A 22466-nucleotide genomic window follows, 5' to 3' on the forward strand; every position below is an offset into this window, starting at 1 on the left:
GTACACGTGTCTATCGAAAAAAGATCTCGACGTTACGCAGTCTAATTATTAATCTAACGTTTATTAATCATTTCATCTTAAATCTCAAAATTTTGTGGGTCCCTTGGCTTGTCAGCTCTTGGAGATCTGAACACTTTTTTTTTTTTGGGTAAAGATCTGAACACTAATCAGGGTTAAAATAATGAATTGTTTTGATAAAAGCATCTGGTATCAATCATACGATGGACTTTTTTTCAAGTTAGGTCGTGCTTGGTTGATTTCTTGGAATATATCTCAACCTAAAATACATGTTAATAAGCCTTTAGAGAGTTGGAGACCCTCTCAAATAGATAACGGGTCTATAGCTCATGTTGAAAGGTTCACTTCAGCTTATTCCAACTCCTTATGACAGCTGACCTCTATATAGCTTTGGAACGTTTTTAGAATTACATGTAAACTATGGTCATCTAAAGTTTTTGTACAAATGTGGTCATATTGACTCCTCTATCATGTACTTAAGGTCTGTGGGTTGTCGGGTTTCTTTAGGATACCAAACTGTGGACAATGTTGGTTGTACGTATCTTTAACTTTTAATATATTTCTTTTCACATTAAAAAAACAAAAAAATTCACGTTGAAACATGGTTCTCTATTTTCTCACTTCCATGATCCATTATAAATCTATAATATATCTTAAGAATACATACTAAACATAACTTAAGTAAAGTAACCTACTAAATTTTAGCCAACCCCATTCATATTGGGATAAGGTTGAGTTGTGTTGTTGTTGTTGTTTGATCCGAAGACTTAAGTGGTGTTTGTTTGGCAAAAAAATAAAACTAATATAAAAGAAAAGTAAGGTTGCGTTAGTAGTTATTTAGAAAAAATGTTTTTTCTTCTATGGGAACAAAAAAACGTAATAAAAAGTTTGGTGTCAACATGGTGTTTTTGGTTATTTTAAAAAGAAAAGGGGAAAAAAAAAACCCTAGAGACACAAAATGATGGAAGGACAAAACCTAGTTCCATCATTTCGTTTCGTTCCAAATACAAAAAAGTGAACAACTAGGATAATCGTTTCTGAAACAAATTCATCAAACACCAGTTTTTTTTTTTTTTTTTGTTTTAGAACGGCATTTTGATATAGAAACTAAAAATTGTGCTTTGGATACGAAATGTCATTTATGAAACTGAATGACTACCAAACATAACCTAAGAATTTTTGTTTCTCTAATATTTTCTGAATTTTTCTTCAATATACTTTGTAAGGAAAATTAAATGCATGTTATCACTATGCATTTCCCTCTCATTGTCTCGCTCTTTGTTAAATTAAATATGTGAGTCTCCTTTCTTTCTTTTCATTGAATACGCTATTTTACACCTATTATTGCTTTCGCTCATAACTTGCCAATATAAAAGTGTCGCATATAATATATAGATCCCTCTCCCAATTTTTATTTTTTTTTCTATTTATTCTTTTCCAAACAAACACATCCAAATGTTGGAAAATCATTAACAGATTAGCCACTTTTGGGTATCAATTCTATGTTAACTCAATTGGATAAGGGCACCAACCATCTACAATAACAACCGCTCGGTTTGAATTCACTGTGATTCAAGGAAGATCTTGGGCAGATGCCCTAGGTTAAAATCCCGAAGGGTTTAAAAAAATGCACCTAGCTCTTTTGTTTTGTTTATTTTCAAAATAAAAAAAGTTATAATATTAAGGGGGTGAAATTAATACCACATCATAGTTTAATTACCCACCAATGACAGGATGGGTGATCGAATTGTCCAATAAAAAGTGTTTAATAAAGAAAGAAAGTGGAGTCCACAAGTTGGATGTGAAGGGGCATGCATGTTGATATATGCACACTTACGTCATGAGCTTTATATATATATATATATATATATATCTATTAAATCATAAATCATTAAAAATAAAACTTTAATGAGGGTGTCAATTTTGAACAAGAGCCAATAAATTGAATTGAACTTCTAATAATCGATTCAGTTTTGGTTTTAACATCTCATAACTTATTTTATTCAAGTTCCAACCAATAAACTGTCCGAATGCAAACTACGAAATCGACTAAATTGATAAATAGAATAGCTTAAGATTAACTATATCTCTCTCTTTGTAGATTTGTTTTCGTCAAATCAAATTAAGTCACTCTTGCAATATACAATTTTGCTGACATTTTCAACACCGATGCCACGGAGTTGTTTTGCAAATCTAATGGAAAGAGGCCACGAAGGGGGAAACGATTAGGAACCAATTATGCCGAACTGATTATTGATGGAATTAGGTTTGAAAAATAAAAAATGATCAATAATCAAGTCGATTTTAGTATATATTCATTATATTTTGAACCAAATCAAAATGAAACCATTAAACCAAAACCAAATCAATTTGTACCCTTATTGCACGGCTTAAAACAAATTGGCGACCTTTATTCCAAAAGAAATATAGCAGTCTGACCCGTTGGGGTACGTGCTCCCCTCATAATAAATTATTTTTTCTCATTTTTAAAAGATAAATAAACAAATTTGATCTTATTGTTTCGAAGAATGTAGAAGGCATAGATACTTTTTTCATATAATGGGTAGTCGGACTCAGTGGATTAGGTATTCACATCCCCTTGCTTTGTGCAGTAAGCTTTAGCTTAATAGGATCGGTCATTTGATCAATTATTCTCAAGTGCATTGGTGTTTTGTTTGCACTAATTTAAATTGTCATTTGACAAAAATAATACATGATTAATAAAGTCAAATGTCATCAACTTGGTGATAACTAGTCAAATCAAACAAACAATTAAGAAATGACCACCAAATGGCTGATTTTCGAGGAAGTCTAGATGTGATTCTTGATAGAAGGGCCCAACTGAAGACTTATCCACATAATGGCATCTAAGCTTTATTATTAGAAGTTTTACTATTTGGTAAAGGAAACAGTTTCTTTTCACCTATATACAGAAAGGAGGGGAACTTTGTTGTTTACTTCGTCACTGTTTTTTCTTTCGAAAATGCTAACACAAAATATGCCATGGTCATTTTACAAAATACTCAAATGAAACCTTGTTTATGTTGGAAACTTCTTTATATGTCAAACTTTTTTATTTTTGGGTGGAATTTCTATGTTAAACTAGTAACATAAAAAGAAGGGTGAAAAAGGTTGGGTTGGGTCGGGTCGGATTTTTTAATCCCCAACCCAACCCAACACAACTCAACATCCTATTACTTCAAGCCAATCTCAACCCGATCCAAACAATGAGCTGCGAAGCCTGCCACTCTCCCCTATTCTGATAATGTGGGTCCTATATGGACATTTGTAAATAATAGCATTCTTTTTCTATCAATTCCTTACCTATGCACGTCATGTGTCCTATTTTAATCCAACAACTAAGAATCAAATCCCTTTTTCTAGCTCCTTTCCCCCCAAAACAACAGTTTGGCCAATGCAAAAATTCTAAATTTGCCCATACGCTTGAACGAAGAAGGATGGAAGGAGGCAGATCCATGATTAAAAGAAACAAGGTTCTCGTCATTTACGTGGAAATTAGACATTGATAAAAATCACCCACCTCACTCAAACTGTTAGGAATCTTAGTTTTCTTTCAGTTTAACAAATAATCATCTACCACCCCAAGAGAACAAATCCTCCTAAATTAAAGGAAATTTCCATTGTTTACTTGAGTATTACATGGAGCTATAATGTACTGAGATCACACATCCAGGAACCACCATTGATCCTAGTCTGATGCGGGTTAGGCCAAGAGGTCACCAAGCCCTCCAACATGGACTAGGGAATTAGGTTAGAGACTAGAGAGAGGTCACAATTTTCGAGGGTTGCTCACATGGGTGCAAAGTGCAAACTGAAGGGAAAGTATGGGAACCGTGTCAAGTGCATGTGAAGAATTGAGGGTGGGGGGAGGGGGAGTATGACATGTTAAAACATTCTTAGGATATTGGAGTGGTGAGGAAAACATGAATAACTTAGGCCTTGTATCAAGTATGAAATTGAGTATAATTTATTGGAAAGCAAAGGTCCATGTAACTGATCACATTATATTGAAATAAAGTTGAGTTTTTCTTTGTTGGTAGAAAGATAAAGTTGTGTTGTTTGTTAAATCACATAATTATTATGATCAAAATTTCTTGAGGCCACGATGAATGGGCATTAGTTTGTTGTGGCCCATCAGAAGCGCACAACGGGGGTCACATCTTGAGCGTCACTTCTTATTTCCTTCGCCTAGTGGTGAAATAAAACTATTTCCTTCACCGAGCGGTGCAAGAAAACTATTTCTTAATTATTAATACCCAACCTCTTTTACCTATGGTGAAGGGAAGATCTCTTCGTCCACAAGCTCTGATTGGGTTGGAGTTAGTCAGTTAAGTGCATTTTCTATTATTTTTGCTTAGTACAAATTCGCAACCATAGTTTTAAGTTGAAACCCAATGTCAATACAAATTAAATGAATTGGCCTAAAGGTTGATTAAATCAATCAAATCATTCGATTTCACCCATTCAATATGGGTATCATATCAATATCAATCAAAAGTAATGTAATCACCAATACCAATATTTACAACTATATGTGCACTTGAAAACCCTAGGCTGGAACCAGAGACCTTGACACTAGAGTTATTCAATGTTTTCATACAATGTCCATCACTCATCCCAATTTGTAATTTAAGGATTGTGTTCTCTAATCGTGTGTAGTTTCAAATGTTAGAGGGGAGTATTACGGGAAATTCGTCAAATGGGATGATATTAGGATATTTTCATAAATGTGCTATATTAATCTAAGTGGTGTGTGTGTGGGGGGGGGTGTTCAGTTTCGGTTTTCTGACGATGCTATAGAATACATTAATCAGTTGATATTTATTTTTTTGGGGTACACAAATCAATTTGATTAGAATGTCAGTCGGCCATACCTAAAAATAATAGTGATGTGAGTTAAAAGTTACTAGGTAAGTGTTTCATGTAAGGGAGTATGAAACATTCATAGAAACAATTATTTTCTTTTTCAGTTTCGATTTTTGACGATGCTACATAATACATTAATCAATTGATATTTATTTTTTTTTTGGGTACACAAATCAATTTGATTGGAATGTCAGTCGGCGATACTTAAAAATAATAGTGATGTGAGTTAAAACTTACTGGGTAAGTGTTTCATGTAAGGGGGTATGAAACATTCACATAAACAATTATTTTCTCTTTCATGGGTAGGCCAATCATTTGGCCCCATGTGTCTAGCGTAGGGACCACATTTCCACCACAAAAAACATTTTCTCAAGCATTGTGTTTGGTAGCCAAGAGAAGAAAATAAAAGAAAATAAAAAAAGTACAATTTTTATATTTTTCCTTAGGTTAAGAATTTTTTTCCTTGCATTTAATATGTCTTCACTCAAGAAAAGATTATTCTTTTCAAATTCAAAATTCATCTTGGGAATTGTGAAAATTTATTTTATTCCCCCCAAAATTTTATTGTAAAAAACACAAGAAAACATGAGAAAATATGAAAACATAATAAGACAAAAATGAATGATTGTATAATAATTTTCTATGTGTCTATCTCTCTCTTAAAATTCAAAAATTTTAAATTTTTTATTTTCATTTTTATTTTATTCTCATGATAATCAAACATACATATTTTTTTTAATTTCTCACAATTTATTCTCTTTTCTTTTCTAGATTTTTTTCTTTGATTTTACTCACTTGACTACCAAACGCAGCAATTAATGAAATTTCAGTCTTCCATAGTCTAACCAAAAAAAAAAGTTGTTACATGTTCCCCACCCCATTCACAAAATAATAATAATAATAATATTTTTTTAAGGTAAAAATCCTATTATTCTGACAAATAACGATGACCATCAGATGACCATCGTGATTATATACGGAAGACTTTTCACAAAAAGAAAAGAAAAGATTATATACGGAAGACGTCCCTCGTACTTAATAAAAGAAAATCTTTAGTCGGTTGCGCTCCCGAACAGTTATTTTATTTTGAATACTTGTGGCGTGATTTTCCCGCTTCTGGCGCTGGCGTGAAGGTCACGCTACCAATCCAAGCCTATAAATATATACTATTTTACATAGCTCATGGTTGCAGCTCCATTTTCATTCTTGGTAACAAACCATTGCAGGTCTCCATCGTCACTTCACTCTCTTGTCTCTTCCCGTCACTTCTGTTGCGCTCAAAAGAGTTGCAGTAGATCGACGCTTGATTATACTTAAAAACCAGGTTAAATCGCTTAGCTAATGACAAACTTCAAGGATTCTTGAATTCGTGATTTCTTTAATTCAAGAATTCAAGAATTCAAGAATTCAAGAATTCAAGAGTTCAAGAGTTTTAAGTCCAAGAATGTTAATGCTTCATTTATTGGCGCTTATGGTTTTTCTGTTATGTCTTCGTTCTTTCTTGTCTTACGTTTGTCATAGTTGAATAATTGGTTGGAGGGGAAAAGATCGTTTAGATTCTGCAAAAGCCAGAAAAATTCTCTCTCTACTCTCAAAAAGGTCGAGACTCGACGAGACGTTATTTTACAGTTTTAAAAGATCACACCAATCAGATCGATCGGCCTCTCGTCTTAGGTTGTTTGCGAAGGTAGCAGCTCCACATCGCCACCCACTTCTCTCTCTCACTGTTTCCCGCTGATTTCATCTCTCCTCGATTCTTCAACTCCTGATTTTGGAGTAGCTTGTACTTTGCTGGGTTTATCACGAAAGGTATTTCTATCTACTTCTGTTCTACTTGATTGAATGCCAGAAGAAAAGGGAAGCAAATTTATGTACCCACTACTCTCTAGAGAAAAAGAGAGAGAGCCCAACAAGGAAGCAAGCTAAGTCTCGAGAGGGATTCTGGAAAGAAGGGGAGTTTATTTTGGGTTTGAGAGGAGTAAAGGGTATATATTAGAAGCCCCAAGAACAAACCTCCGGAATTGGAAAATCTTGGGTTTCAGGAACAAGGGAAGGTGGAGGTCAGCCAGTGAAAGTGCCGAATCTTCTTCTTATGGTCTACGTGATGCCAGTTGCAGAAGTATTGCATCCAAAGGTGTTGGAGTTGTTGTCGTCGTCAACGTTGTTTCCTCTTCTGGGCTTTCCTCTTCTCCTCCGCCTTCAACACCCTGCATTTCCCAACCACGATTACAATCGAGATTCTTCACTGTAAGCTTGCATTATGCTCAGATATTCTTTTTATTTGGCAGATATTCACTGTGATATATTCTTTTTAATCTTCTGTTTATTTTTGTCTAATCCATTGTTTGTCCGCAGCTAAAACATGGCCGTTCCTTTTAACATTGCTCATCCAATGTATAGCATCAGAGATATCCACAAGCAAAAGTCGACCACCAATAGTTGTTAATCTTCTGTTTATTTTATCTAATCCACTGTTTATGCGCAGCTAAGACATGGCTGTTCCTTGTAGCATTGCTCATCCAACGCATAGCCTCAGAGATATCCACAAGCAAAAGGACACCGAAGTTGCTTTCTCCAAAAACCTTCAAATTATCATCCAACGAGCAAAGGATGCAAAGTTTGACCTGTGTCAAGATCTTTATTGTGCTTCATTTGATTTACTCAATTATCATTTAGCACTCACATTGAGTAGCTTACATGGTTGTTTATGTCTAGGATGTTTGCGAGATTTGGAAGTTGTGTCTGTACTTGATTAGCTGTAGGATTTAAGTGATCCAAAAGTACCATTCTGGAAATACATGGAAGTGCTTGTATTTCATCCGACAATTGGCTTTTCTTTCTTTTTCTTTCTTATCCATCAGTCAGGAGGCTACTTCATGTGTCTGTTAAAATTATATCTGATCAGTTTTAACAGACACATGAAATGAACAACATCCACACCTTTGCTTACCTGTACGTTGTTTACCAGTAATTCTGTTACAGGTAAATGTAACAGAGTTACTCAATTCTGTTCAGGATCTCTATTGTGCTTCATTTGATTTACTCAATTATTATATATCACTCACATTGATTAGCTTACATGGTTGTTTATATCGAGGATGTTTGTGAGACTTGGAAGTTGTATTTGTACTTGATTAGCTGCAGGATTTAAAAGGAACAAGGAACCTTTGTGGAAATACATGCTTGTAATTCATCCGACCATTGGCTTTTCTTTCTTTTTCTGTCTTATCCATCAGTCAGGAGGTTGCTTCATGTGTCTGTTAAAATTATATCTGACCAGTTTTAACAGACACATGAAATGAACAACATCCACACCTTTGCTTACCTGTGCGTTGTTTACCAGTAATTCTGTTACAGGTAAATATATTAAAAGATTTGGGAGAGTTGATTTTATAAATATCCATAAAATGATTTTTTTCGGGTTTAAATAGCCACCTTATTGGAACAGCTCCAAGAAGAGTACATGGTTCAATATGAGAAATCCTAACTCTAGTTTGGGACACAAAGCATAAATACATAGAGTTTAGAAATACAGATTAGGTTTGACAGTTCAAAAAACATTATGATCAATGTCTGATCAAGTAAAAGGGAAAAATAAGTAATGAGAAATAATAGGACAGAAATTAAGAAAATTAATAGAATTGAAATTAGGCAGAATTGGGGCTCATAGAGGGAGAACTTAAAACTTCTAAACCACTGATCAGTTAGGCATCAGTGAGTCCTAAGAGGTTTACATATGGGTGATTTCTCTCAACTATGAAGGGGTGTGATTGGCTCCGCTAGGGAATCTAACAGAAACAGGCGAGGTAGCTAAATAGTGAATATCACAGTTATGATAGTGGGTCTTAACAATAGGAATCAAAAGAGAATAGATACGGGACATAGAATTAAGAGAGGTGAACACAACACACTAGCTGAAACTGGACAGGAAAACAATGTATCTGCAGGGTATAATTTTCAAAAGAGATTAGATACGGGACACAGAATTAAGAGAGGTGAACAAAACACACTAGCTGAAACTGGACAGGAAAACAATGTATCTGCAGGGTATAATTTTGAACTTAAACTGATCTGAATTTATAGCAGAACTGAACCAGAACAAGAGGAATAAGAAGTTGAAGAGATGTTCACGGTAATCCACCGGTGACAATCAGGGAATCCTCACTTAAAACCTTGAGGAGTCCATGTCAATATCTCCCAGTGAATCCACATATAAGACTGAAAGCATCAGCAGAACATTTTATTCAGTAAAAACTGTGTTTACGAGCAACACTCCTTAATCTGTGAATGAAAATATAATTTCTAATATGCAAATAAAATTGTAGACTGAGTGATCTAAAATAGAACCTCTTATAACCGCTTCTAGAGCTTCTAGGCTCAGATTCAACTTAAGTTCTCAAACAAATTACAAACAAGAATAACTCAAATTGAAATAAAAACTAGAAGAGAGCTTCTTCTGTAGTTTTAGTGTTAGGCTTCTAGAGTACTGCACGGTTTAGGGTTATAACACCTTTCTTTGATCTTGGTTTCTGCTGCATTAGTACATGCCCAAAGAGGCAGGCCCATAAGGTCTTAGAACGGAAAGAAAATTGAAACACCCCAAGATAAAAAATGTAGTTCTTCTATGATCTCATTATGGAAGTTCAATCACTGGGACCTGGAAATCAATTCCCATGATTTAGAGTTCGACCTTCCTGTTTGTTGTGACATGAGATTCTGCTTTAGAGTCTTCACTTTTCTGTTTTATTTGGTGGGCTAAATATCCCCATGGATTTTCTAAACAAGTCATTGCCTTAAACATATTCCAAATGAATGTTAGCAACTTGGTTGATTGTTACTTGGGGCACACTGATTGACCTACTTGCCTTCAATTCGTGGGCTTAAAATACTTGCAATGGATGGCTACTAGCATATTAGGGATTTCAGTCTAGAGGGTTTCTGATATTTAATTAGAAAAGCTATGATTCCAAAATTTTGTTGGAAGAATAAAAGTTAATTGATACCTTTGAAAATATGTGATTCTATATTTTCTTTTGGATTTAATTGGATTCCCCACTTTTACTCCTCCTTACATTACTTCTTTTTGGACCTTGAGTTTGCTTGGAATTTAGTGTTACATGTCCATTGTACCATTTGATAGTTAGACCGAAACAATTGGCAGGTGTACATTAAAACTCCTGGGGGAGAATCCCAAATCAAACAAGAGAAGCCCAACTACAATGGAATGATGCTGCAAGTGTGGAAGAATCTTGGAATACATTGTGGAGGAGGTTGAAGTATCTGGTTGAGAACCACATCAAGATGGTGATGCTCAAATGATTTTTTTGGTTGGATTGATGATTTGGGTTTTCTTGTAGGATTTTGAATGAAGGAATCACATATCATGCTTATAATGGTGTACTATGGGTTCTGGGGTATTTCTCATTGTTATACATAGTTTCTAATTTTCTTAATATCATACAGTTATTTGTGAGTCCATAATTACGACTACATTATTGTCATCTATTTATTGAACTGTTCTGGTTTTGTGGGCTTTACTGGTAATATTTCTGAGTTGCAGTTGCCTTGAAGTTGCAAGGTATGCTTATTTTTGCTTTATTGCTTTTGTTTTCTTTGAAGATTTATTATTTTTGCAATGCATTTGAAGGAGCCTTGCAAGAACTCTCTTTTGTGCTGCTTCCCCAAGCAAGTGTGGATACTCTACAATGCTCATCTCTCACCTCTATGAAGGTATATTTGGCTATTTTGTTTTTATTGCATTATTTTGTTGGAAGAATTAAAAGTTAAATGATACCTATTGACATATATGATTCTATATTTTCATTTGAAGTCAGATTATTATTATTTTTCTTCTAAAGAATAGAGGAAAATAATAAAAAAAACAACTTATAAAAGGATGCTATAGCCAAAATGGAGCCTCCAACATTTAGACCCCCTATACAAAAGGCAATAAACTTCCATTCCTGTACATAATCAACCCAAGTATCCATACAACATTAATTTTCTGTCCTTTTAGATGTACTGAAGTTTGGATTTAATTGGATTCCACACTTTTACCCCTCCCTACATTACTTCTTCTTGGGCTTTGAGTTTGCTAGGAATTTGGTGTTACATGCCCATTGTAACACTGAAGCAATTCGGTAGTTAGACCGAAACAATAGGCAAGACATTGAAATTCTTGGGGGAGAATCCCAAATCAAGCAAGAGAAGCCCAGCTCCAATGGATTGTGTAAGAATCTTGGATTATATTATGGAGGAGGTTGAAGTATTTGCTTGAGAACCGCACCAAGGTGAGTGTTGGGGGAGCAATGACTTGTTGCGATCTTTCTAAAGTGGTGGGGAACATGCAACTCACTCATTTGTAGGAGACTTGGGGAAAGGAACCTGCTGAGAGAAAAAAACAAACAATGGAGACTGAACTTATTTTTCATTGTGGTGTAGAGTTGGTAACCTTTTAATTTTCCTTTTTCCACTTCTAGAAGGTAGATGGAGAGGCTAACAGGCTGTGACCAAGTAAAGGGACCAAAACCGGTTTTATTTTTACACGCTCTTTCTCTCCCCCTACCTTTTCGATGGTGGCAATATTATTCCGAAGGTACTATTGTAATCCCCTTGATTGACCATATGGAGTGTGTCATCAAATATCGTCGGTAATCCCTATTGTTATGGGAATCTTTCTTATATGATAGCAGCTGTTGACCCTACCCCTCCCAGCCCACCAAAAAAAAAAAATAACTGCTGAAGAGCCCCAATCACTTAACTTGTTGATTTTCTTATAATTCAAAATTTAGGCTGAGGCATCATCATAGAGGTTTAAAATGATTGGTGATAAGATTTAAGGCATGGAACTTGCAATGTTTCCTTAATTTTTTCTATTATCAAAATCCTTTTTTTGGGGATGAAAATGCTAAAATGGTTATAAAATTCTTTTAGTGGTTATTTCTTCTTGATTTTAATTTTTAAGAACATGAATGGTAGGAGACTGATGGATATTTTTGTTGGGTTGCTTCTTGTCATGTCTCATTTCTTTGAAATGAATGAAAGAAGACTATTTTTATAGGTGGTTGTTCTCGTCTCTTTTTTTAGTATGATTGAATGGAGACTCCTTCACACAAATTGAGATTAAAAGGTGACTGGCGGTGGATTGATGGAATAATGATTTACATTTTTCGATGTCTCATTTCATATGTGTTCTATTAAATATGAGTAAGAAAGGAGATATTCAAACCCCGCCAGCCACACAACCCCCTCCAAAAGAAAGGAGATCGATTTCTCGAACATTTTATACAGTTTGGCACTAGCTGGCATATAATCTGGACCTGATTGATACATGTGCTACCCATATTCAGTAATGTGACTTCAGTTGTAAGTTTTACTTCTTTTACTTTGGAGATTATTGTTGATTTTGTTTCCTCTAAAGATGTGAGTTTGATCACATCAGTAGCACTATTTTTCCCCCTCTTGATTTGTGCAGTAAACTATTTTTAATTGTAAGTAATATATATTTTGGATGTGCTAAGGGACGTTCCCACATTCCAGTCTGAATATGGGATCATTCTCCGGTATATTTTGACATTAAGAGATTATCACTTTCACATGAGGAAAAGGGTCTACTGCAATGAGTTCATAAGTACATTTGATATTTGCACGACTTCCCCTCCTCAATTTAGGACATGGATGATGCCTAAGTTGCTACTAAGAACATCAGAAATATTTCTTAAATTTTGTATGTCTGTTTTATTTGTGTGTAACTAGGTCTCATGCTTTTATACATGAGCAAGTTGGAGACAAGCGCTTGAGTGGGAAGAACAGCATGCCTAACCCAAAGGAAGAAGTATTTCGCTGCATTCTAACTCTATGTTCCCTTTTGGAAAAACCCTCCTAGAGATTTCACTGATAATCTTAGAGAAGGCATTGTTAAGGGATTCGTTCAGATTTTCTCGCATGTAAGTTATTTCACGTGGCATCGCTGCTTGATCAAAATTCTGTGACAACCTTTTGATGATGCTCTGGGACATTGTTTGGTGAAATCACTATCCATAGTTTCTTGCTTCTTGTGTTTTCTTGTTGGAGTGTTATCAGGGATGAGGGAAAAGTTTCACGCAAGCTTACTGAGTGCATTAAGACATATCAGTTGAAGGATGGTCCAAATCTGGGATGCCAGTCCATGGAGATCCATTCTGCTATACCGGAATTTTTTTGCGTTCATGGCTTACAGCCCAAGATTGGGGTTTGAAGGTTTCTTGGGCAGTCTAGAATCAATCCTGTGTATATTAATCTTATATTATGGATAATGGTTTAGTATTTGGTTGATCCTTTGAAGGATGCGCTTATTCTATATCCAAGGTTACAACTAAAGCTAGAAAGCACTGCTGCCAATGGGAGCCGTTTGGTAGAACAACTTCTAGATGCTGTGTGTAAGGAACTTGATCAAAACAATATTGTGAACATCTAATTTTTCTTGAACTTGATGGTAAGGTATTGATGGGCTGTTCGTGTTCATGTACAGGAGTGATGCTGCTAAAGATGATAAGTTTGGGAACTTGGCAAGCTTGCAATTTTGTTTGATGGAGCTTGCAGCCTCTGTTTTCTACTGGGTAGTTGTTCAAAACCCCTTGATTACTGTAAAAGGCAAAGGCAGCTGCTATTTTTTTTTAATATAATTATTTATTTTTGTGGGGGGGGGGTGGAGTTTGGGAATATTTTTCCTACCACTAAATTCTACATAGTTTTACTAACCGTATGATTTCTTTCTGAAATTTTGGAAATGTGCAGGTGTAAATATTTTGCAAGTTGTTATCCATCAGTCAGAACCTGAATATTTTCTGAATTTTTTTTGGGAAAAGATTCTCTTTATTTCCTTGGTGTGAAAATGCAGAATCTTTGATGATAAGCTGGCCTGAAAGGGTTCAGTTATTAAGACCTGCCTCATGCCTTCCTCTCTGGGTATTCTACTTGCAACGTTTTTAAAGAATTGTTGTGGGGTTTGTATTTTTAGACATTAGGGTTCTCTTAGTTTTACCAACCGTATGATTTCTTTCTGAAATTTTGGAAATGTGCAGTTGTTATCCATCAATTAGATGCTGCATAGTTTCTGAATTTTTTTGGAAAGGATTCCCTTTTATCTTCTTGGTGTGAAAATGCAGAATCTTTGAAGATAAGTTGGCTGAAAGGGTTCAAAAACTTTCCTCATGTCTTCCTCTCTGGGTATTCTACTTGCAATGTTTCTAAAATTGTTGTTGGGTTTGTATTTTTAGACTTGAGGGGGTTCTATTGTATTTTATGATCATTAATAGGCCAGTTGGAGGGTTCAAAATGACATGCATAGTCTGGGCCTTGGCCCAAGTATGGCCTCTAGAGCCTATTGGAGGGCAAGGAATCATGTAGCTGACGATCTGCCACATGGCGGATATTGGGTGATTTGGTTCGACCATATGACGACCTCACAATCGGATCTAATTACTACTTATTTTATGGTGTACTCTATTTCGAAACAATATTTTGCATGTGTCGTAAGCATTTCCATGTGGTTCATAAGTGTTCTTATGCTATCTTGCTTCTCTTATGTTTCGTCCGATGCATTTCCAAAGACGTCTCTTAAAACACCCTCCTGACACGCTGACCGATACTGATATCGAACACCTTGCTCTATGGGAATTCTTTACTATTTTTTTGGTGGGGCCCAAAGCTTTAAATCTTGATTTTAAAGATCAATACTAGATTGGTTGATTGTGAAACCTGTGTCAATATTTTGGACTGGACCAACCTTATGTATCATACCTGGTAGATCTGCTGGACTAGTAGTTTTACTGTGCTTTTCTCTCTCTGGATTGCTACTGATCCTCAACTCTTTGCTTCATGTTGACATGATGTATTTTTGGACGAACTATGTAGGTAGAGGATTTAATAAGCAAAATGCTAAGTTCTATATTTGTATACATAGAAACCCAAGCTGTTCTGTGAGTGCTTTCAAATGGTTTGTGATCTCTGGCATGTGTTAATATGACCAAACAGCCATCTTCAGAAAAGAGAGCTAGAAGAGAAGATGCTGCTGCCTGCCTGAAGGAGGGCTTATGAAAGGGAAGTGGTTATTGTGAGTTTTTTAATCTAATTTATGTTATGCTCTAGTTAACAGATTCTGTCATGTGATCTTGGCTGTTACATGTAAAAGGATAAATCAAATCTTTGATATGCATTATTATGTGCTTGGATGCGGTTTCATGGTGGGCAATCTTGATATCTATTATGGTGCATCCTGACTAACAAAAATATGCAAGAAGACATAGGGGGAGGGTTAAAAAAGGCCCCGCAACCAAGGCACTCCTGGGTTGCAAGTTGCATCACCAATTCTTATCGGCACCCAGTTCCAATGCTTTATATGATCCCTTGATCTTTTCTTAATAATTTTCAGATTACCATGAGGCAGCAATTGCTTGATGACCAAGGTGCTCCTAGGTTGCAAGTTGCATCATCAATTCTTGTCGGCACCTAGTTCCTATGCTCCTGATGATCCCTTGATCTTTTCTTAAAAATTTTAAGATTACCATGAGGCAGCAAATGCTTGATGCGTTTTTTGTTTTTTGTTTTCTTTCTCCTATTTGATCCTATCAGTTCCTCTTTTGTTTTTTTTTGGGGGGGGGGGGGGCGTAGATTGTGTTGTGAGATTCACTTCATAGTTGATATGAGAACTTAAGATTTTGGTGGAATTTGCTTTAGCTGGTAATTTGATTGATTTTTGCCTTATTTTTATTTTGCAAGTACATGCAGTTATATGAGAGTTAAACTTGTCTTTTTCCATTGCATGCTACAGGAACTGTGCCTTTTTTTTTATTTATACAGAATTACCACTATCGCATAAGTAAGGATCTTGTAATATACTTGTTCAAAGGCATTTGTGAAAGCTTTGAGTGGTATTTTGCTTGGACACATATATGCTTGTTTTCATTTTAGAGGTGTGTGCTTATATGGCCAACATTAGGAAGTTGGGAGTGGCTGCTGATAGCCTGGGTAGCAAATTCTATCTAAAGAAGGATCACTCTGGTTAGTCGTTACTTTCTTGAGATAATCTTCCTACTTTCAAGGTAAGTGGCCTTGATTCCTTGGTATTTGATATTCATGCTATGACATATTAGTGTAATAATGTATCTTTCAGATCTGAAATTCATATTCAATATAACATTGCAATTTGGTACTCTCTTTTGAATTCACTTGCTGATCATGAGTTACAAACCAATTCCCATACCAAATCAGTCTAGCAGAAACCAGCTCACAATAGGACTGTAAGACAGGAAACGCCAGAACTGGGAGAAACTTTATAACAGAACACGTAACTCGCAGAATGGTCCCAAGCTCCAATCAATTACTCTATTCTATCAATAGGTTCGGCCTGCAAAGTTTGAGCTAAATATGATTACAGAATGATGAGTTTCAGTGGAGTCCTAGTGCTACTAGGGATTTTAGGTAGCAGGGCTACAATTCTAAGAATTGATAAAGAAAATTATGAATTTGATAGCAAAATACAAAAGACTTGAAAATAAGAGAAACCAATGTATAAAATCTGATTACAAACCAAGTAATATCTTGTATTAATTTGCAATGGCAATGAAACAGAATTGACTGAACAAACAAAGGTGTCACACGGTATCAAATCAAGAGGTTCTGACCTTTGATCTTGGTAGAAATATAGAGAGATAGATAGAAGAGATAACCTGGCTAGAAATCCACCTAAGCCTTCTTTGGAATCCACCAAGCACACTACTGAATCCACACATCAACTACTGAATCTACATCAGCAAAACTTCAGAAACCCTGAAAGACGTATTTCAAACCCTGAAAGACGTATTTCATAAATTAATGTCTGAGGCTATAGTCCACTATATCTATGTATAGATTTCATAAACTGACTCATAAGATTCCTAAAATGATCTGGAATTCAAACTACTACTTTTGAATAGTCAAACAGACTGGGATCGACACTCCTACTCAAACTAGGACTCTCAAAACAAAACAGAGACTAGGATTCTCAAAACAAAACAGAGTGTTATATAGAAAACTAAGAGAGTACCGCTCCCTCCTCTAGGAAATGATTGGCACGTAGACTAGCCATATTAGCAGGTCAGGCAGGTTAACCGTAAAAAATTCTTAACGATTCTGGTACTTGACTAATCTAACTTCTAACGGTAAAATGACTGTAAACTAATCCTACTTGAGTAATCTGGTAGTCTTAGCTACTATCCTTATTATATACCCATTAAAGTGGCCTGTTACAATCATAACCCATCGGACCAAAGGCCCATCATGTATAAAACCTAGCCCAAAGCTTATTTCCATTAAATAAGCTCACTTATGTGATTTATCTGCTTCATCACAATCTCTGAATATATATGTCTACTGATTGCATTAAGTTTTTATAGTTTACATTAAGTTTTTTATAATCCTGGTGTTGAGCTATGTTTCCACAGGACCTCCCCTACAATATCATCACTGTAGTCCATTTTTGATGTTTTCTATCCTGTTTAGAGTATTTAAATCAATTAAATGCCAATGAAACTCTCTCTCTCTCTCTATATATATATATATGCATATGGCCTTACTGTTCGCTTTGGTTTTTTAGTGGATAAATATTCTTGTGTTGTTTATTGGAATTATTTTTATGAAACTAGCACCCTTCTTTCTCATTATTTCATCCTCGTTCTGCTTTAAAATCCTAACTGGTTCTCCTGCACTTCAGAATTTCCATTTGCTTATTTAGGCTACTATATGGGAGAGAAACTAAACATTTAAACAAACTTTGTATTCATGTTTTTTGAAGAAAGGTCTTTGCGGTTACTGATTAAATATGCAAAAACTAATGATCCTTACCTTCTTCATTTGATGCACACTTGTTTAGTTTGGCTTTGTGAAAGTGGCTTAATTACAATGGACTGACAATGGATTTATTGTTTCAGGGAGCTTCTGGGGCTGCTGTTAGATACTTGGGTTATACCCCTGGACTTCATATTGTTGGGTTGGTTGGTATTTTGACTTTGTGGATGTATGGTAATTTTTGGATTGCAGGAACATTGTTTATTGGAGGTAAGGTGTTATTCTCTTTAACTACTGATTTCTTTGTCCTATGGTGCCTCATTGTTAATATTTCATCCTTTTTTCTGTTTTGCTTTTGGCATAATTTGAAGTACCTGGAGGGGATCATTGTAAGGATAGTAGAAAAAGCTGGATTTAAGCATATCAGTATTTTAATAAAGATCAGTTCTGGGTGTTACTCAAATCATTCTGGATTGGATGGTGCAAGAAGAAGGGACCTAATAAATACAGTGGATTCACTATTCTACTGCATAAAATAGATTGGATTTGTCTTTTCTGATACTTATCCAGACTTGACTATCCAACTGATCTGACAACAATATTTTAAAATGTTGACGAGGCGCAAAGGATTTTGTAACAGATGTGCTGGGGGTGGTACCCGCCTCTTGGTGGCTCCCATGTATGAGCTCCTCTCTATGGGTTATACACCTGTCTGCTTGGATGATTGCGATGATTTTCCTTTTGTTGGTTATTTGTTGTATATTGCTTTCAAGGAAAACAGTGGCTTCTTCTCCAGACTGTTTGGAAAATTCTTTTGTTCTTTTAGGATTTTTGTCTTGAAAGTTCTTGGTACTATTCATCAAATAGTGGGTCCTAGGCCCCAAGCCCATGATATGCAACATGGATCATTGCTGCTAGTATATTCATGTAGCCTTAACATTGATACAGTAGAGTTGCCATCCTTTTTTTTAATGACTGTTTGGAGTGTCAACATTGCACGTCAATTTTCAGTGACAAATCTGTGAGCACAGATCATTGGAAATTGGATGTGGGCCATTTGCTTGCTTTGTCACAGTGAGCATTCTCAAAGCTGATAGCTTTAATGGCAAAACCTGATGTCAGGGAAAAAGTTTGGACCAATGATGTTTGGCTTTTTTTTTTACCCATTGGTCACTATTTTGATTGTCATTCTTTTGGAAAGAGTGCATCCAAGCAGTCTCTTGGTCCATTTTTTGTTGTCATCTTTCTCTGCATACTGAAATCTTCAACTATTCTACCAACAGGCTTTTTGTTCTCCCTAAATCATGCATCGTGGTCTTAATGGCAACCATGTATGCCCTTACTGTGTTAAGGTTCTTGTTGGATGGCTTCGGGTTTTTTCTCTCGATAAACCTTGCCTTCCTCTCGAACGATCTCTTCAGTTTCTTTCTTCAAAGGTGTGAAAATGTAACTGAAGGCACAGATTTTGAATAAAAAAAGAATCAGAAATGGTTAAAGAAGATGGCAATTTCTCAGGGGATTGTGAATATTCTGCTCCAACTAGTGATGCTAAGAACTTACATTCTTTCAAATCCAGCAAACCATCTACCAATTTGAATTTTGTAAACAGCCAGAAAGAATTCTCCGCTAGCCCAGTGGTCAAAGCAGACACGAGTTCAGTTGATGAGATGAAGAGGATATTGAATAGTGGGAATCATTATGAAACACTTGAACTTCCTCCTTACAAGAGCATTGCTGCTACTGTACTGAAAAAGGAATACAGGAAAAGGGTATGGTTATTCTTAGATCTTTTAATTGCCATGTTCCCATTTCAGAGTTCTCTCCTTCTCTGTTTCTCATTCTTGTATATTATCATGTTCCCGTGTACGTAAATAATCCGTAGGGTCTACCCAAGGAGTGGTTTAGCATTACTTGCACACCTCATGCTAAATCTATACTCCAAAGTGGTTTAGGATGTAAAGCCATTTTTTTTTCAACCTTTATACAAAGAATAAATTGAGATCTTATACTGAATTGAAGGGCATCACTTTAATTTCATCACTATGTCTCCCTTAAGATAACTACTTGAGATTAACAAATGCTGAAAACTCACCTCTTACCCCCTTCTGTCATTCATTATGCAACCACCTCTCTCCCTCGATCAAGATCGAGAGATCTCAACACTTATTTGCATGAGCATGTTTAGTAAGTTTAATACTCTACATGCTACAGGATCAAGTAGCCTTACACCTGCCAATTGAGTGGTGGCAGGTGTAACATTGCTGCCTCAAGGCATACATATGTAATCGTTTTTAATGTTTCGTCAGATAAGGGCCAAAGCTAGAGGAATATGTTCTTGATTTCTCTAATGGTCTTTACAATTTTGAAGTGTGTTCTTGATCCATTTAATGGCGTTTACTAACTTTTCTGTGTTCTAGGTTTCCAGGTCTACATAGTCATTCGGTTGAGTCTCTTCCTGCTACTTCCTTCTGTTGCAAAACACTCGAGAGTCTCAGATAAATGATTTCAACCGCCATTATACTAGAAAAAAGAAGGTTAAATCTCTTACTAATAACAAACGTCAAGAATTCAAGATTTCAAGATTTTAAGCCTAAGAATAAGATGACATTGCTGCCTCAAGACTTACTCAAGTAATCGTTTCCAAGGTTTTGTCAGATAAGGGCCAAAGCTCGAATAGTATGTTCTTGATTTCTTTGATGGTGTTTACAATTTTGATGTTTGTTCTTGATCTATTTAATGGCGTTTACTAATTTTTCTATATTTTGTATAGTAAAGCAAGTGTTCTAGGTTTCCAGGTCGACATCATCAGTTAGTTGAGTCTCTTCCACTACTTCCTTCTGTTGCGAAACTACTCGATAATTTTTCCTACCATGAACATCAAGAATTTAAGAGTTCAAGATTTCAAGATTTTAACCCTAAAAATACGATAACATTGCTGCCTCAAGGCATACTTAAGTAATCGTTTCCAATGTTTTGACAGCCATTGTGCTAAAAAAAAAAAGAACAAGTGGAAGATGATATGGCGACCTCAACAGATATTCAAGAAATCATTTCGAATCTTTCATCCGATGACTTTTCTGCTGTGTCTTCGTTCTTTCTTGTCATACGTTTGTTTCAAAATTTCTCTAGGAAGGAATAAAGGTGTTGAATAATTGGTTGGAGGGGGGAAAGATCGTTTGGCTTCTGCAAGATTTTAAGCCAGAACACTGCAAAGCTTGAACCGAACGAGATTCTTCACCGTAAGTTTGCATTATGCTCAGATATTCACTGTGGTATATTCGTTGGAATTACTTTATAATACCAACAATTGTTAATTTTCTGTTTATTTTTGTGTAATCCATTGTTTGTCCGCAGCTAAAACATAGCCGTTCCTTGTAACATTGCTCGTCTAATGCATAGCATCAAATATATCCACAAGCAAAATTCGACCACCAATAGTAGTTAATCTTCTGTTTATTTTATCTAATCCATTATTTGTGCACAGCTAAAACATGGCCGTTCATTGTAACATTGCTTATCCAATGTATAGCCTGAGCGATATCCACAAGCAAAAGGCGACAACGAAGTTGCTTTCTCCAAAAACCCTTCAAATTACCATCCAACGAGCAGAGGATGCAATGCTTCCGAGTCAGTGTCAGGATCTCTGTTGTGCTTCATTTGATTTACTCAATTATTATTTAGCACTCACATTGAGTAGCTTACATGGTTGTTCATGTCTAGGATGTTTGTGAGATTTGGAAGTTGTAATTGTACTTGATTAGCTGTAGGATTTAAGTGATCCTACAGCTTAAAAAAAAAAAATTCTGGAAATACATAGAAATGCTTGTATTTCATCCGACTATTGGCTTTTCTTTCTTTTTCTTTCTTATCCATCAGTCAGGAGACTACTTCATGTGTCTGTTAAAATTATATCTTATCATTTTTAACATCCACACCTTTGCTTACCTGTGCGTTGTTTACCAGTAATTCTGTTACAAGTAAATGTAACAGAATTACTCAATTCTGTTCAGGATCTCTATTATGCTTCAATTGATTTGCTCAATTATTATTTAGCACTCACATTGAGTAGCTTACATGGTTGTTTATGTTGAGGATATTTTTGCGAGATTTGGAAGTTGTATTTGTACTTGATTAGCTGTAGGATTTAAAGTGATCTCTTCTAATTAAAAAAAAAAAAAACCATTATGGAAATACATCGAAGTGCTTGTATTTCATCCAACTACTGTCTTTTCTTTCTTTTTCTTTATTATCCATCAGACAGAAGGCTGCTTCATGTCTGTTAAAATTATATCCGACCAGTTTTAACAGACACATGAAATGAACAACATCCACACCTTTGCTTACCTGTGCGTTGTTTACCAGTAATTCTATCACAGCTAAATATATTAAAGATTTGGGAGAGTTGATTTTATTAATATCCATAAATGATTTTTTTTTGGGGTTTAAATAACCACCTTATTGGAACAGCTCCAAGAAGAGTACATGGTTCAACATAAGAAATCCTAACTCTAGTTTGGGACACAAAGCATAAATACATAGAGTTTAGAAATATAGATAAGGTTTGACAGTTCAAAAAATATTATGATCAATGTCTGATCAAGTAAAGGGAAAAATAAGTAATGAGAAATAATAGGACAGAAGTTAAGGAAATTAATAGAATTGAAATTAGGCAGAATTGGGTCTTATAGAGGGAGAACTTAAAACTTCTAAACCACTGATCAGTTAGGCCTGAAACTCACGTCATTTCCCTTTCAGTG

The 22466-nt window shown here is 35.5% G+C and overlaps 2 long non-coding RNA genes across 2 annotated transcripts in view; both read left to right on the forward strand.

Moving 5' to 3' along the window:
- Positions 1–6095: 6095 nt before the first annotated feature.
- LOC122086269 overlaps positions 6096–22466 on the forward strand; it is a 28089-nt gene continuing 11718 nt past the window's right edge. The window contains exons 1-3 of the long non-coding RNA XR_006142377.1: positions 6096–6229; positions 6427–7152; positions 7261–10635. This is a non-coding gene — a long non-coding RNA (uncharacterized LOC122086269). The remainder of the gene's footprint in view (positions 6230–6426; positions 7153–7260; positions 10636–22466) is intronic.
- LOC122086270 lies at positions 12955–15529 on the forward strand. Its single transcript, XR_006142378.1, has 3 exons — positions 12955–13322; positions 13415–13502; positions 13681–15529. It is a non-coding gene; the product is annotated as an uncharacterized LOC122086270 (long non-coding RNA).

This window comes from Macadamia integrifolia, chromosome 8 (genome assembly GCF_013358625.1).
Source record: "Macadamia integrifolia cultivar HAES 741 chromosome 8, SCU_Mint_v3, whole genome shotgun sequence".
Lineage (NCBI taxonomy): Eukaryota > Viridiplantae > Streptophyta > Magnoliopsida > Proteales > Proteaceae > Macadamia > Macadamia integrifolia.